This window comes from Bos mutus, chromosome 3, assembly GCF_027580195.1.
Source record: "Bos mutus isolate GX-2022 chromosome 3, NWIPB_WYAK_1.1, whole genome shotgun sequence".
NCBI classification, from domain to species: domain Eukaryota; kingdom Metazoa; phylum Chordata; class Mammalia; order Artiodactyla; family Bovidae; genus Bos; species Bos mutus.
In genome coordinates this window covers 8,711,204-8,726,800 of record NC_091619.1, presented here as the reverse complement: position 1 = coordinate 8,726,800, position 15,597 = coordinate 8,711,204, and the positions used below count along the sequence as shown (strand labels likewise).

The window sequence follows — 15,597 nt, the reverse complement described above, 5'->3', positions numbered from 1 at the left end:
AGCCAATCTGTATCCTGCTCCGTGCCTGGCTCCTGGCTGAGCATCACCTGAGGGAGGCGGGAGCCGACCTCAACCACTGTCAGGGCCTCCGTTTGCGAGCGCAGACCTTCCGTATGAGCCTCTCATCAACTCCCGTGCACTGAGAATTCTTCAAGGGCCAAAGAAACACAGGACCGAGAATTTCTTCATGCCCAGTGACACAGGTCCAGGCGCTCCCAGGCGTTTTCCGATCCAAAGTGCCATGTGGTCCTCCCTCTGGCCCCTCCCATCCCGTGGACTATGTTACTCACATGGTCACAGGGATCACAGGAGGTCTTGCTGTCTCCACCCTTCTTACACCCCATGTAGGGGTTACTGTGGATGGGGCAACCCTGTAAACCCAGGTCCAAACATCAATTCAGAATAAGAAGATTTTCCAGTAAAGGCTTGAACCCTTAACCATGGAACACGTTACACTTTAACAGTCCCTCCCAGCCCCCCAGCTGTCAGGATGAAAGGAGAATGATCTTACTTGGTCCTGGGACTCTCAAAGACCTTTTTGCCCCGAAGAGCTGCTCTGAAACCTGGCTCCTTCAAGGGAAGTAAGGACAACTTCATGAGGACACTCGTTATGAAAGTGGCCTCCCTCAGAAGTCACCTCTGACTCTGGTCAAGCAGGAAAGTATCAGCCAGTTTCTTAAGCTGCTGTCGTACACAAGAGAAAATCTGCAGCTGACTCTGAGACCATCTCTTCTTTCTCTCTCTCCATATTCTCTTCTTTCTCTAGCACGGAATGCTTGGGGCCCACCTGAGACCTAACATTTGTCTATTTTGAGAATAGATGAGTATTTATTAGAATTAAACAGCTGGGAGCCCTGTGATATTTAGACGGGTATTAGGAGGAGTGTATAAGAAGAAGATAATGCTGGGTCTTTTTTTCTGTAAACCAGTCTGGGCTTAGTTACTGAGGGGATTTCTTGAGTCTCCTGTGAGAGCCAGATACAGTTAATTTCCTGCAAAAGCAGCGGGCTGGGCCACGCTGATATTGCAGTGTTATTTAGAATAGAAAGGTCAGGCCTGAGATTGAATAATCATTGACAAGAAATCCATGGGGGATAGGAAGCAGTTGGTGATCAGTGACTGAAACCTGGCCTGACTCCACCCCTCCTTCTTTTCCTTCTCGGGATCTGGCTGATCCGGGGCTTTGTTTAGCATTCTTCTCTGGAAAATGTTTCTTGAACCCTCAGAGCTAATGGGCATGGTGTGTGGAGACAGGGAACAAGACAGGCTTCGGGCAGCATTCCAGATGGGATGCTCGACCTTCCACACTTGATGTGCCTGAGCTGGGCTCACCCTTTGCCCCAGGCACCTGCGTGTGAATTTTCAAATTACAAATGGTAGCTTTCTCCTCAGTACTTAGAAGCACTCGGAACCTCAGTAGGACATTTTTCTCTGCCTGGTCTCTGAGACAGAGTCTCTGTAGCTCAGCCTCCCAGCATGCCCCCAGTGTGAAGTCAAATGTGGGATGTTGGGCAAGCTCACTGGGCAACCTGACGGATGGAGGACCAGCTGTGTGTCACGCATGCGCTGTGCCCTTTGAAAAAGAGTGTCTCGTGAATCCTGACAGCCCTGAGATCCCTGCTTTACAGGTGAAGAGAAAGGCTCAGGAGGCTCGGAGAGGTTGAATAATGTGCTCATGATCTCGCAGCTCTTAAGCAGCAGAACAAAGCTTTTAAACCTAGGGCTTTCCAGGTGCCAAGTATGTGCTCTTTGTCTGTCTCATGCTGTCTCATAAATTTCCTATTCTCCATTTAGACTCCTTCTCTGGTGCTGCCTTCCTTCTCTTTAATCCAGTCACCCTAGAGCAGTCCTCAGAAATTCTGATTTTCAATAAAAATTTCTCTCTTGTTGAAAACCATCAGGAGTCGCCATATCAGAGACCAGATCCCACATATTGGATGGCAAGAGGTGGGGTCCAGCTTGGAAAGGGGAGAAATGGGCAAGGGGATTTCTGTGGTGCCTTTTGAAACTCAGATGTCATCCAAGTTACTTCTTTTAAAATTCAATTAATTTCTTCAAACTTATTTTGGAATGATTCTTCAAAGCATAGTCACTTGTTTAACTTGAGAACCTTAAGGGCATAAATAATATTGACAAAATAATCAAGGTGTGACCCACGACTTATCAGTTACAAGTTAATAACTATGGTTAAAGTTATTCTGAGTGTCATGAGTGGAGCCAGGTAAGGGTTAGTGTCCATGGTTCTGGTTAGAATGAGGTCAGGATTGAGGTTACATCTTTGTGGGTAGCTCACAATCTAAATAAGATTATCAACAGGGAAAGTCATTCGAAGAAACTGCAGGGCACAGTGGGACACATTTGATCTGCTGCAGCCCTGTGTTGTCACGGAGTGTTCTGGCATCTGGTGCTTTCTGAGACTTCATGGCTGGGCAACAGGAAGGAGTATTGGATACTGGACTGGGGAATAGAAGGAGGCTGGACCAACAGACTGTCTTCCATGGTTGCCCACCCTGGAAAAGAGGCTTGAGTATCTTTAAGTATGAAGTTCCTAGTGGATGATTAGATGACCTGAGTTATCTCTTTTCCCCCAGATTATGGAAATTCACCTCCTTCCCTGAGATGCAAGTTGATCACTATTGTCAAACTAGTTACAGAATAATGAATAGAGACATTTGTTTGGCTTTTACAAAATTTAAAATTTTGATTAAGGAAAATAATATTCATTTTTAAGGACCAGGATCTAGTGGTTAGTATTTGGACTACAGGCTAGAAGTCCTGAGTTTTATATCTAGATAGGACTACACATTTCAATTGTTTGAAAGAATTGAGGTAGCTTTGTGCCTTGAGTCCATTTCCTAATGCCATAGAAAGTGCAAGGACTTGCCATGGGCTAGGGAGTGTTTAAAATGTGAGTTCTTTAGCCCAGAAAAATATCTGCTGTTACTTACTACCACCTTCTGTTCCTGCTTCAAGTCACACTCCTAGGCCAGAACCACTTCCTTCTTGCCACCTGTACCTGCATTCTGAAATGAGACCCGGAGAGCAAGAGCATGCATATTCTGGAAGAAAAAGAAGATGTATGGGAGAGTGCTCAACAGTCCAGACACCGAAGCCTGACTGCTGAAGTTTAAACCTGGCTCCTTCACTCTGTAGTTTTAAACTTCCAGGAAATTTGTTCAACGTCTCTGTGCTTTGGTTTCTTCATTTGTAATGGATATTATGATAGTACTTATCTAGCTTTGTTGAGACACTTAAAGAAGCGTATGTATCCCTTAGAACTCTGCCTGGCCCGTCAGAAGCACAGCAAGGCGGACACCTGTCTCCAGCTGCCTGTCATACAAACATACCTTCAAAGCGCCCCTTCCAGCACCGAGCCCCCCAGCACACAGAAGAATTGCTTATGGGTCATTTGTGGTGATTCGTCACCTGTCTGGTTCAGGTAGGCGCTGCAGGCTCCTAGGACCTTAGTCCGAGAGCTTCCACTGGATGTGGTTCCACAAGCAAACCATGAGAGGTGACTTTGAGATTGCTTTAGGGCAGCACAAACCCATTCATTCATTCACTCAACAATTACTTGTTGAGAACCTCCTAGGAGCCAGTACTACCTTGGGCAATTCACTCCACAGTTCCTGCCTCTCAATTTCAGAATGAGTATCATAACACCTGCTCAGGCTCCAAAGGCTTGTGTCAGCACACCTTATAAAGTGCTAGACAAGTTGGTGTTGCCAATATTATAACCATGATAACCGTCACTCTTTCCAGGATAGTGGCCCTGCTGCCAGCAGGTGGCAATCCCTCTGGTGCAGAGTGGCATTTGATCAGATGCGTGACCTCAGGAACACGGGTGCCTGGGCACCATCTGGCATTCTCTTTGCCTTTGATTTATCAGTGCAGAGCTCTCCCTGTGCAGCACCATCAACATGAGTTTGGTGACACCTTTACTGCCTGGCACAGTGTAGAGCAGTGATGATCTTACGCATTCGAGGACAAAGTGCAGAGACACCTGTTTATTGGGCTAGAAAAGGCCACAGGCGCTGCCCGGGACAATGTGGGCATTCCAGCTCCCCAGGGATAGGTCAGGCTGAGCAGAACAGCCAAGGTCAGTTCACGGTGGGGGTGGGGAGTCGGTATGTTTCGCGTGTTTCTGCAACCTCTCCCCACTCCCTTTCCCAGTTTGCTCTGGTGACAGCCACCCCTGAAGTTTATAGGTATCATTACCTATGAAAAATCTGTTCTGTCTGAAGACAGTCGGGGGTGGGGATGGGTGGCAGATTGCAATTTAATGATCAGATTAAAATATGCTAAAGCAAACAAATAAATAAATAAAGAGCCCAGCCGCCTGGATGGAGCACCACAATTCATTCCGTGGGCAACAGAGACCGGGGCTCCAGAGACCAGCTCATAATTCACCCATAGGCAGGTTTAGTAGCCTGTTACTGTATGACCACAAGGAGAAACAACCCTCCAAGAAAGATTTACACTGAATGGCACTGGAAACTGAAGGGCTAGGGGCTGGGAGAAAAGAGATGGGAAAGTAACAGCGGTGCTAATCACGGGGGCAGAATGGGTGTTCCAGTTTTCAGTGGCAATGTGGCTCCTCCTCTTCCAGTCTCCCCGGCCCCTCCACAGCTCACCTGCTAGAGTCAACGCCACTCCGCGGCACTGAAACGCAATGTGCTGAGACCACGTCCTGTAATGTGGGGTCGTGTTTCTGTTTCTACCCATCTCCCCACCTGTGATCTCAGGAGGGATGAGCATGTAAATTGTTCCTCTGTTATCCTCACTTTTAGATGCCAAAATGCTGCTCCATAGGTCAGTGCTGGAAGGCTGAAGGAATGAGCTATTACTCTTCAGAGCTTGGGTTCCTTGCTGAGGACCTCCTTAGCGGGGCCCCCTGGAGCAGAGAGCAGGGAGGTGGAGAGCACGGCGGCCAGGCCCCTTGTGATCCTCCCACGTCTACCTCCCTGTGCTCCCTGTCTTCCTTGGGGACCTTCTCTTGGTCTTTCTGGTCTGTGCCTGACAGGCTCCCTCTTCCAAGACAACTTCTATGTACCTGCTGTTCCCCTTGCCTAGATTCCTCCTCTCATCCATCATTACAGTTAACTAATTTTCCAGTTTGCAGCCCAATAAGCCTCCAGAAAACATCGCTGACCCCCTTGACTGATTCAATTCTCTTTATTATGAATTCTCAGAATCATCTATCTTTTTTCTCATTACTTATCAAGTTGCAGATGTACACCTATCTCTGTGCATAATGAATTGATGCTAAACACCTCCACTAGTAAGCATCTTGACAGTAGAGACTAGGTATTTTTATTTTTGCTTGTCATCTCCAGTATCCACAACAATGCCTGGTGCACAGTAGGTTCTCAGGAAACACTGATTGGAGGAACAGGGCTTATCCTTAGGGATCTCATTATCCTGCATGCAGTGGTCATCACTGCAGCTTCCTGCCCCTACCATATCCTATGACTCCATGACGCACCACCCTTCACCCTCCACTGAAACATTTACAGTTATAATAACAGCTCGTCTCCACCAAGCTAGAATGTGAAAACTGATTAGGGCAGCTCCCCACCAGGGCCCAACATGGTTGTGGATTGCTGTTGTGTCTGAAGGGATAGGAAAAAGGGTACAGAGATCTGAGATAATCATTCATTTCCCACCTTGGGGAAAAGTCTTTTTTTGTTGTTCACACTCAGCAAATGATGCTCTTGTACCAATAACAAATGTCAAATGCTCTTCCTGGGACTTGGGGGAGACAGAACATTAGCAAAGGAGGAGCAATTCAGTGAAAAGGACAGAATTTCTGTTTAAGGATTGAAAAGCCAAGTAACAAATGTCACCAAAAGGCTCTGGGGAGAGAGCTTTGCATCAACCACCAGTACTATGGAAAAAATAAATATATCTATGGCCGCCTTTAATCATCTGGCACTCCCCACTGCCTGGACTCTTCCACAGGGTCTCCCTCTCTCACAGAAAGATCCTTAGCTCTCAGCTCTGCAGCACATGTGTGCAGGTGTGTTGTTGGACCAGAACTGGGGAAATAAGCAGGGGAGGCTGTCAGAGCAACAGCCCAGACTATACCCTGTGACTCCTAAAACAGCACTGCAAGTTAGGAGGCCAGCCACAGGGACTTGGTTTCCGGTCGTTTTCTTAGTTCCCTTATTTGTTTGACAGCTATGAGTGAAACTCCATGGTAAGTGTGGGAACAGTTAGTTGTTCAGTCTCCTGTACTAGATTGTAATTGGGATAGCAATTTATTCACCTTTTGATTCCCCCTGAATAAAAGTGCTTGGGAACCAAATTGGAATGGACATGTTCTTAATGCAGAAGGGAGGCAGAAGGAACCGATAAATTGCAATACGACTTGATGAGTGCCACAAGAGAGGCATAGGCAGGGTGCTGTAGGGACAACAGTCCTCCCTGGGAACTCTGGAGGTGGTGTCAGGGGCACTGAGCCTTGAAATATGGGAAGGAGGAGAAGGCGGCGACAGAGGATGAGACGGTTGGGTGGCATCACAGACTCAATGCACGTGAATTCGAACAAACTCCAGGAGATAGTGGAGTGAAGAGCCTGGCATGCAGTCCGTGGGGTCGCAGAGTCAGATACGACTCTGCAACAGAGACACTAACTCTGCAACTTAGCAACGGAACAACAACAAACTCTAGCAGGGAGAAAGTCATTTCCAACAAAAAATGCACGTACAAATGCAGGTCCTAGGAAACGCACTGGATTTTTATTTACACTAGGTTTTCTCAGAGTCCTTGCCACCATCCTCTCTTGCCCCAAATACGCCAATTGTTTTCTAACCGGCTTCACTATTTCCAATCTGATTTTCCTTTTGTCTACTTACAACACCGCTGCCAGTGGCATACTGTTAAAACTTAAAGTCTTATCATATTACTCCTCGCCCCAAGCCCTCTGAGGCTTCCAGTGAGGCCTCCAGGTTTATGCAAAGGAAGAGCCAAAATCCTTACCACATCCTCCAAGAGGCTCTGTATGTTCTGCCTTGCACTGTTCATTTTCTGACCGTATTACTCGATAATCTTCTCATTCTCTCTCGGATTCAACTACACTGGGCTACTTGCGATTCCTCAAAGCTGCCTGACGCGCTCTTGCCTCAGGGTCTTCTGCCTGGAATCATCTCAGATACCACAGTGGCTTCCTCCCTCCCCACCTTTAGCAGTTTGATCAAACTGATCTTTCTAGTCAGTCCTCTGGACCACTCTGTCTTGATTTTCAAAGCACTTCCATCATCCTTTCTTACTTTCCCCCAGCACTTACCACCATCCAACATACCTGGTGGCTCAGATGGTAAAGAATCCACCTGCAATGTGGGAGACCTGTGTTCAACCCCTGGGTTGGGAAGATCCCCTGAAGGAGAGCATGGCAAACTCAGTATTCTATGCCTGGAGAATCCCCATGGACAGAGGAGCCTGGCGTGCTGCAGTCCATGAGGTCACAAAGAGTTGGACAAGACTGAGCGACTAAGCACAGCACAGTACAACATACCATTCATCTTATTTATTTTGTCTCCTCTCTATTTTCCCCTCCCATGGGAGTCCTAGACTAGCAACCTGGCAGGCAGGGCAGAGTGTTTGTTCAGTGTTGGCCGAGTAAAGGATAAATGAATATGCTGTTGCTCAGTTGCTAAATTGTGTCTGACTCTTTGTGACCCTATGGACTATAGCATGCCAGGTTCCTCTGTACTCCACTATCTTCCAGAATTTTCTCAAACTCAGGTCTATTGAGTTGAGTGGGGGATGCTATCTAACCATCTCATCCTCTGCCGCTCCCTTCTCCTTTTGCATTCAGTCTCTCCCAGGATCCGGGTCTTTTTCAGTAACTCAGCTCTTCACATAACATGGTCAAAGTACTGGAGCTTCAGCTTCAGCAACAGTCCTTTCAATGAATATTCAGGATTGATTTCTTTTAGGATTGACTGATTTGACTCCTTGCTATCAAAGGGACTCTCAAGAGTCTTCTCCAGCATCACAGTCTGAAAGCATCAATTCTTTGGTGCTCAGCCTTCCTTATGGTCCAACTCTCACATCTGTACATCACTACTGGAAAAACCATAGCTTTGACGATATGGACCTTTGCTAGCCAAGTGAGGTCTCTGCTTTTTATTATGCTGTCTAGGTTAGCCATAGCTTTTATTCCAAGAAGCAAGTGTTTTTTTAATTTCCTGGATCCAGTCACCATATGCAGTGATTTTGGAGCCCAAGAAAATAAAATCTGTCCCTGTTTCCACTTTTTCCCATTCTACTGTCCATGAGTGATGGGACCTGATGCCATGATCTTAATAGTTTTTTGAAAGTTGAGTTTTAAGCCAGATTTTTCACTCTCCTCTTTCACCCTCATTAAGAGGCATTTTAGTTCCTCTTCGCTTTCTGCCATCAGAGTGGTATCATCTGAGGTTGTTGATATTTCTCCTGGCAATCTTGATTTCAGTTTGTGATTCATCCAGCCCAGTATTTCACATGATGTATTCTGCATAGAAGTTAAATAAGCAGGGCAACAATATACAGCATTGACATACTCCTTTCCCAATTTTGAACCAGCTTGTTGCTCTATGTCCGGTTCTAACTGTTGCTTCTTGACCTGCATGCAATTTTGTCAGGAGGCAGGTGAGGTTGTCTGGAATTACTACCTCTTTAAGAATTTTCCACAGTTTGTTGTGATCCACACAGTTAAAGTCTTTAGCATAGTCAATGAAGCAGAAGTAGATGCTTTTCTGGAATTCCTTTGCTTTTTCTATGACCCATTGAATATTGGCAATTTCATCTCTGGTTCCCCTGCCTCCTCAAAACCCAGCTTGTACATCTGGAAGTTTTCGGTTCATGTACTGTTGAAGCCTAGCTTAAAGGACTTTGAGCATTACCTTGCTAGCATGTGAAATAAGTGCAGTTGTATGGTAGTTTGAACATTCTTTGGCATTGCTCTTCTTTGGGACTGGGATGAAAACTGATCCATTCCTGTGGCCACTGCTGAGTTTTTCAGATTTGCTGACATATTGAGTGCAGCAGTATCTTTTAGGATTTTAAGTAACTTAGCGCAATTCCATAACCTCCACTAGCTTTGTTCTTTCCTATTCTTTTTTCCCCTCTATTTCTTTGCATTGTTCACTTAAGAAGGCTTTCTTATCTCTCCTTGCTATTCTCTGGAACTCTGCATTCCGTTGGGTGTATCTTTCCCTCTCTCCTTTGCCTTTCACTTCTCTTCTTTTCTCGGCTGTTTGTAAAGCCTCCTTAGACAACCACTTTGCCTTGTTGCATCTTTTTCTTGGGGATGGTTTGGTCACCACCTCCTTTACAATGTTACAAACCTCCGTCCATAGTTCTTCAGGCAGTCTGTCTACCAGATCTAATCCCTTGAATCTACTGTCACCTCCACTGTAGAATCATAAGATATTTGAAAAAATCCAAAAATAATTAGACAGCTTTAAATGAATCACTGACTTCATGTTAAGAGTGAAGTTGGCAGAGCCGCTCTTAACCAAATCTGTGAGGTCATGCCATGGGCATTTGTCTTTATCCTTGCCGCGTGCTTCAAGACCTTATCTCTCTTCAGCACTCCCTCCCTTTTTTTGGCCAGGCCAGCAGTTTGCAGCATCTTAGTTCCCTGACCAGGGATTGAACCCATGTACCCTGCAATGGAAGGGTGGAGTCCTAACCACTGGAGGGCCGGGGAAGTCCCCACACCCTCTTTTCTGCCCTCTTACTACCCAAATGCCAGGGAGCTTATTTTGGGGGCGGGTAGTGTGACCTCCCTCCAGGGTCTTACTTGGCCTTGCTCTCGTCCTCTCTTTTTCTCCCCTCCACTCTTGCTGTGCTTTACTATTTCTTCTTTGATCTCTTTTCCTTTCTCTGTCCCATTCTCCTCTCCTTGCCGCCCGTTTTCTTTCTGCACCCTCCTCTTTATCTCTTCCTGCCCCTTCTCTCTACCCTCAGTTTCTCTGTCTTTTCTTATTTCTTCTCCTCCTCCTTCCCTCCATTCTTTCTCCCTCCCATCATTTCTCCCTTTGTCTGAGCACCTGTTAGGTGTGTAAGATGGTGCTCTAATAGTGTATGTGGGGAGATAAGACATTTAACAACATTTCAAGGCAGGGCCAAAGATACACACACTGGAGGATTTTTGGAGGAACAGATAACTCCAGGAAGGAGGAAGGTTTCCTAGAGGAATTGGACCTATGCTTAAAGAACAAGTATGTGGGGACTTCCCTAGTGGTCTTGTATTTAAGACTTTACCTTCCAATGAAGGGGGTATGGGTTTGATCCCTGGTCAAGGAGCTAAGATCCCGTGTGTCTCATGACCAAAAAACCCAATAAAATCACATTAAAAAAAAAAGACCAAGTGGGTCTGTGAATAAAGTAGGGCCATCATTTTAGGTGGTTGATATAATCACATCATGAGCGAAATTTGCAAAAAGGTTAAAAGAAAGTAAGAAGCTTGGAATCTGGGGAGGGGTACTACGAGAAGACCATTGGCTACAGCCATTTGTTCTTCTTTGAGTTTACAGGAAGAAGGAGGCTAGATTAATGAAAAACTCTCAGAATTATATTTTCTATCATTCTAATATTGTTTCTTTATCTCTCCAGAGCAACCTAAATTTATATACAGATGTTTCAAGAAAGCAGTTACTAACTGATCCGAGTGATCTGCTTCACTGGCATATTCCTAGCACACAGCTGCCAAGAGGTATTGGTTGAATTGGATGGAGCTGAATTCCTGTACAACTAGGGGAAGGGACAGTAACTATACTCCAAGCTTGGGAAGGCTTTAACTCAACATTATCATTGCTTCTGGGGGTTAGGGATGCCTGCCTAGCATCCTTCCACCTCTCCTTGAAGTTAGATGATTTAAAATAATGGGGTCGGTCATACATTTCCTCAGCAGCTTCTTGGGCTTCCTATTGCTCTATCCCTTGACGGGTTTAGTCGCTTCAAATCGTCCAGTAGCAAGAATGCTTTCATTCTAATCCACATCTGCTCCATCAGCCCAGCCTAATCCCATTTCCCTCTGGATCTGAGCTTTGTTCATGGACATCATAGTTTTAAAATCTTGCCCAAGCTTGTTAACTGATGAGTACAGTTGTTATTCACGAGCAAAGGCTTAGAGATTTGTGTCATTTTTGGTTTAACAATTTGTCTTATTGAAAAAGTCTTTCCAGTGGTAGTCCCACTAGACATTAAGATCCTTCTGAAGTATAGAGCCATTGTCAGCACACAGGAGGTGGTCAACTGCATGCTTGCTTACTGAAGAAATGTAAAGGTGGTCACACAGCCTGTGGCCTGTCTGGCAACTGTCTGTGATGTCTCAGGAGAGGAGCCCAGGGCACTTGCAGAATTCTCAGCAGAGATTTGCTGGTGCCACAGAGGAGGTATGGGCCAAGCAAGGAAAATCCCAAGGAGGGAATTGTACTGAAAAAGCAGTAATGTGCAGAGAGGTAAGACTGAAGACCCAGAAATAAAACAGCTGGGTTTATATCATTGTGGGTTTGCTCTCTGAGTTGGGAAGATCCCTTAGAGAAGGGAATGACTACCCACTCCAGGATTCTTGCCTGGAGAATTCCATGGACAGAGGAGCCTGGTGGGCTACAGTCCATGAGGTCACAAAAGAGACAGACACGACTCAGTGACTAAATCTTCCACTTTCACTATGCCATTGAAGGTCAAGATGCATGAACTAACTGATACAAACTTGGGTGCAGAAGACACTTGGTTAATGTGATGGATGAGGTCACAGTCTTTTGTTATCTGGCTATAGGGGCAGAGGGCTCTGTTTGAACTTCCAGGCCATGTGGACATGAGGAAGTCAGAGCTCTCCGAGGGTCTACACTCTGGTTTGTCTTCTTAGACATGCTTGGTGGGTGATTCAGACCAGATCTGCACAAAAAGGCTTTATTTTCAATTTGAGGTAAGAGCAGGGAGGTCTGCTGTATTCCCTAGGACAGTTTCCCAGAGCCCTGCATTTAGAGAGCAACTCAGCATCTGCTACTGCTAAGTGACTTCAGTCGTGTCTGACTTTGTGCGACCCCATAGACGGCAGCCCACCAGGTTCTCCTGTCCCTGGGATTCTCCAGGCAAGAACACTGGAGTGGGTCACCATTTCCTTCTCCAAACTCAGCATCTCTTTAACCATAAATAAAAATTCTTTTTTGTTGAAATAAGTTGAAGGTATACCACATGATGACTTGAGTATACTGTGAAATGATTCCCACAATAATTTTTAGTTAACATCCATCATCTCATAGACCTAAGGGGGGGAAAAAAACGGTTCGCTCCTCATGAAGAGAACTTTTAGGATCTAGTTACTTGGCAACTTTCAAATATACAGCATTGTTAACTGCAGTCATCCTGCTGTGAAAGTCTTGATTCTCATTCAACTACTGCTACTTGTACTGATTAACAAGAAACTAGAAACCCTTCAGCCTTCCATGTAGGTAAGTTCGGCCTGGAGGACTTGCAAAAAAAATCCCAAAGCATTTGGAGAGCAGAGTATCCCTCGAGGAAAGAGGTTGCATGCTGAAGCCATTCAAATAAGACATAAGAGCACATCACATCCTCTCACCCTGGAAAAGGATCAGAGAAGTTGGCATGTGGGAGACAAACTTAATGACCTCACAGTTCTGTCCAAGACCAACTCTGCTTATCTACTTCTAAACATCAACTTGTTTAAAAAAAAATCCTACATTTTCTTAAGATAGGAATACTGCAAAAGTGAGTGAGAAATGATGGAAGACACATTAATTGAGCCAGAGAGATAACAGGAATTTCCTCAGGAAGGACAAGATCTTAGTAGCCAGGCTAGACTGATATTAGAAAAAAGAAAGAAAGAAAAGAGAAAATATGCCCATAGCTAATAGCTCTTTACAATGGAACTAGGGCAAAAGAGGACATCCTGATTGTTACTAGCTCAGGGATACAGATGCACCCGATAATCAGAAGTATAAATAATACTAATAATAAACATGCTTTTAGCACTTATGTGTATCAGGTGTTATTCTGAGTCATTTTTAGTTTTTTAAAATGGATGTTAAATTGGTATTTATCCCTGGTTCCTGATACAGAGCTCCTAAAACCCTCATATTTCCTAAGTGATAGGGGTGATAGGCGTATGTTTGGTTTGTGGGCTCCTTGATATCTTCAGGATGGGAACTGGTCAGAGAAAGACTAAGCCTTGATCAGAAAACTGAAGCTTTCAGCTCCAAATCCCAATCACCATGTAGGAAGAAGGGCTGGAGATTGAGAAAATCATCAATGGCCAATGATTTTATCAATTTAACCCATGCACTGATATTACCACTGCTGCTGCTGCTGCTAAGTTGCTTCAGTTGTGTCCGACTCTGTGCGACCCCATGGACTGCAGCCTACCAGGCTTCTCCATCCATGGGATTCTCCAGGCAAGAAAACTCACAAACACCTCTAAAGCCATAGCACTCACGTGCTGGGAGGGTGGGACAACCCAACTCTATGGAGTCAGAGGGTCTTGCACTCAGGTCCCTTTCAGACCTTCTCTTATGTACCTCTTCATCTCGATGATCATCTGTATCCTTTATGCTGCTGCTGCTAAGTCGCTTCAGTCGTGTCCGACTTTGTGCGACCCCAGAGATGGCAGCCCACCAGGCTCCCCAGTCCCTGGGATTCTCCAGGCAAGAACACTGGAGTGGGTCGCCATTTCCTTCTCCAACGCATGAAAGTGAAAAGTAAAGTGAAGTCGCTCAGTCGTGTCCGACCCTCAGCGACCCCATAGACTGCAGCCTACCAGGCTCCTCCATCCATGGGATTTTCCAGGCAAGAGTACTGGAGTGGGGTGCCATTGCCTTCTCTGGTATCCTTTATAATAAACCAGTAAATATAAGCTTAGTGACGTCCTGAGTTCTGTGAGCCACTCTAGCGAATGATCAAACCTGACATGGGGGTTGTGGGATTGCCTGATTTATAACTGGCCAATCAGAAGTGTGGGTGACCTGATGCTTGCTACTGGTGTCTGAAGTGAGGGCAGTCTTGTGGGACTGAGCCCTGAAGCCTGTGGGGTTTTGACACTAACCCTCAGTAGTTAGTGTCAGAGTTGAATAGAATTGTAGGACATCTATTGGAATGTTTGAGAATTGGTTGATATGAAATAAAAACCTCTCCTTTAGTGTCAGAGAGAACCTGACAGAGATTCAAGTTCATGTGGTCTGACTTTCAAGATCTCCATGAGCAAACTGCATGTATCCCTCACACCAAAGTTTCTAAGACTCACTGAAAGCTGCAGTTAGGGGGTAGGTAATGAAAGCAATTGGAGATGTTCCAGTGGGTGACTTTAAAGGTTTCACTAGGTGATACAAGGAAATGTGGACACATTTAAAAGGGAAAAATCAAGAAGATCCTGGTAAAATACTGCAAGAATTATTACTGAATTCCAGCACAGTAGTTAGTGTGTATAGGAATGCAGACATGTCCTGTGTTCTGAAACTGCAGCCCAGGGGATGGCCGGGGAGGGCAGGAACACACGCTGGGAAAACACCACCTCAGAGGGTGATGGAAAGATACCTCTCATAGAGTTGGACTCCTCAAAGGGATTAAAGGTGAGCAGAACCTGTCTGAACAATGGAAGCCTTGGACAGACCCAGAGCAGGCAAATTCTTTACCGTCTGAGCCACCAAAAAGGTACTGTAGCACTTGGTGCCTTTTATGATGTTCAGAGGTGCTCATTGTCAATACTGGTGAGTTTCACTGGACGGTGTGGTTGATTTTCATGAGAGAGATGGAATTTGGGCTTGGGGTGTCACCTGGACATAATGAATGGACCCTATGATTTATCCAGAGGAATCCAGAAGCATGAGATAAGCTGGGTCCCATGAGAATATGGGCTTCTCTTGTGGCTCAGCTGTTAAAGAATCTGCCTGCAATGCAGCAGACCTGAGTTTGATCCCTGGGTTGGGAACATCCCTGGAGGAGGAAACGGCAACCCACTCCAGTATTCTGGCCTGGAGAATTGCATGGACAAAGGAACCTGGCGAGTTACAAGCCATGGGATCATGAAGAGTCAGACACGACTGAGAGATTAACACACCCACACACATACAGGAGAATAAACAAGGTCAATGTTTCTCCCAAGCACGTGGCCCCTTACAACTCCTCTTGCCTACCTACCCTCACACTGCCCACAGTGGTCTGGGAAGTATACCTAAGGCTAGAAGCCAGAGATTGTGCCTCCCTGTGTCTGACTGGCTCAGACAGTAAATCCACGGCTCTCTTTGTCTAGTCACTGTTGGAATCTTCTGCAAGGCATGGGAGGAGCACAGCCTCACTCCTCTCCGGGCCTCTGGTACAAAGATGTAGGGTAAAGCACCTTCCTTGCCTCACCCAGCGACTTCCTAAGACTAAGCTCTTGTGCCATCCTTCATGCTGAATATTTCCAGAAAGGAGGCCATATTTTGGATAACAAAGGGTGGTTGGAACATTGGTGTCCGGCTTTATTGTTCAAGTAGGGGAGATCATGGAAGTCTACAAGGAGAAGCAGGTAGAAATCTATGGGGGAGGTGAGGGTGCGAAGTGCTGAGCGTATCAGATTTTGTGATTTTTAATGCTTTAGACTTCATC

General features: G+C 45.7%; 1 protein-coding gene across 2 annotated transcripts in view; it reads right to left on the bottom strand.

Moving 5' to 3' along the window:
• Window positions 1-15,597, bottom strand: part of PBX1 (PBX homeobox 1) — a 334,443-nt gene that overhangs the window by 19,033 nt on the left and 299,813 nt on the right. The window lies entirely within an intron of this gene.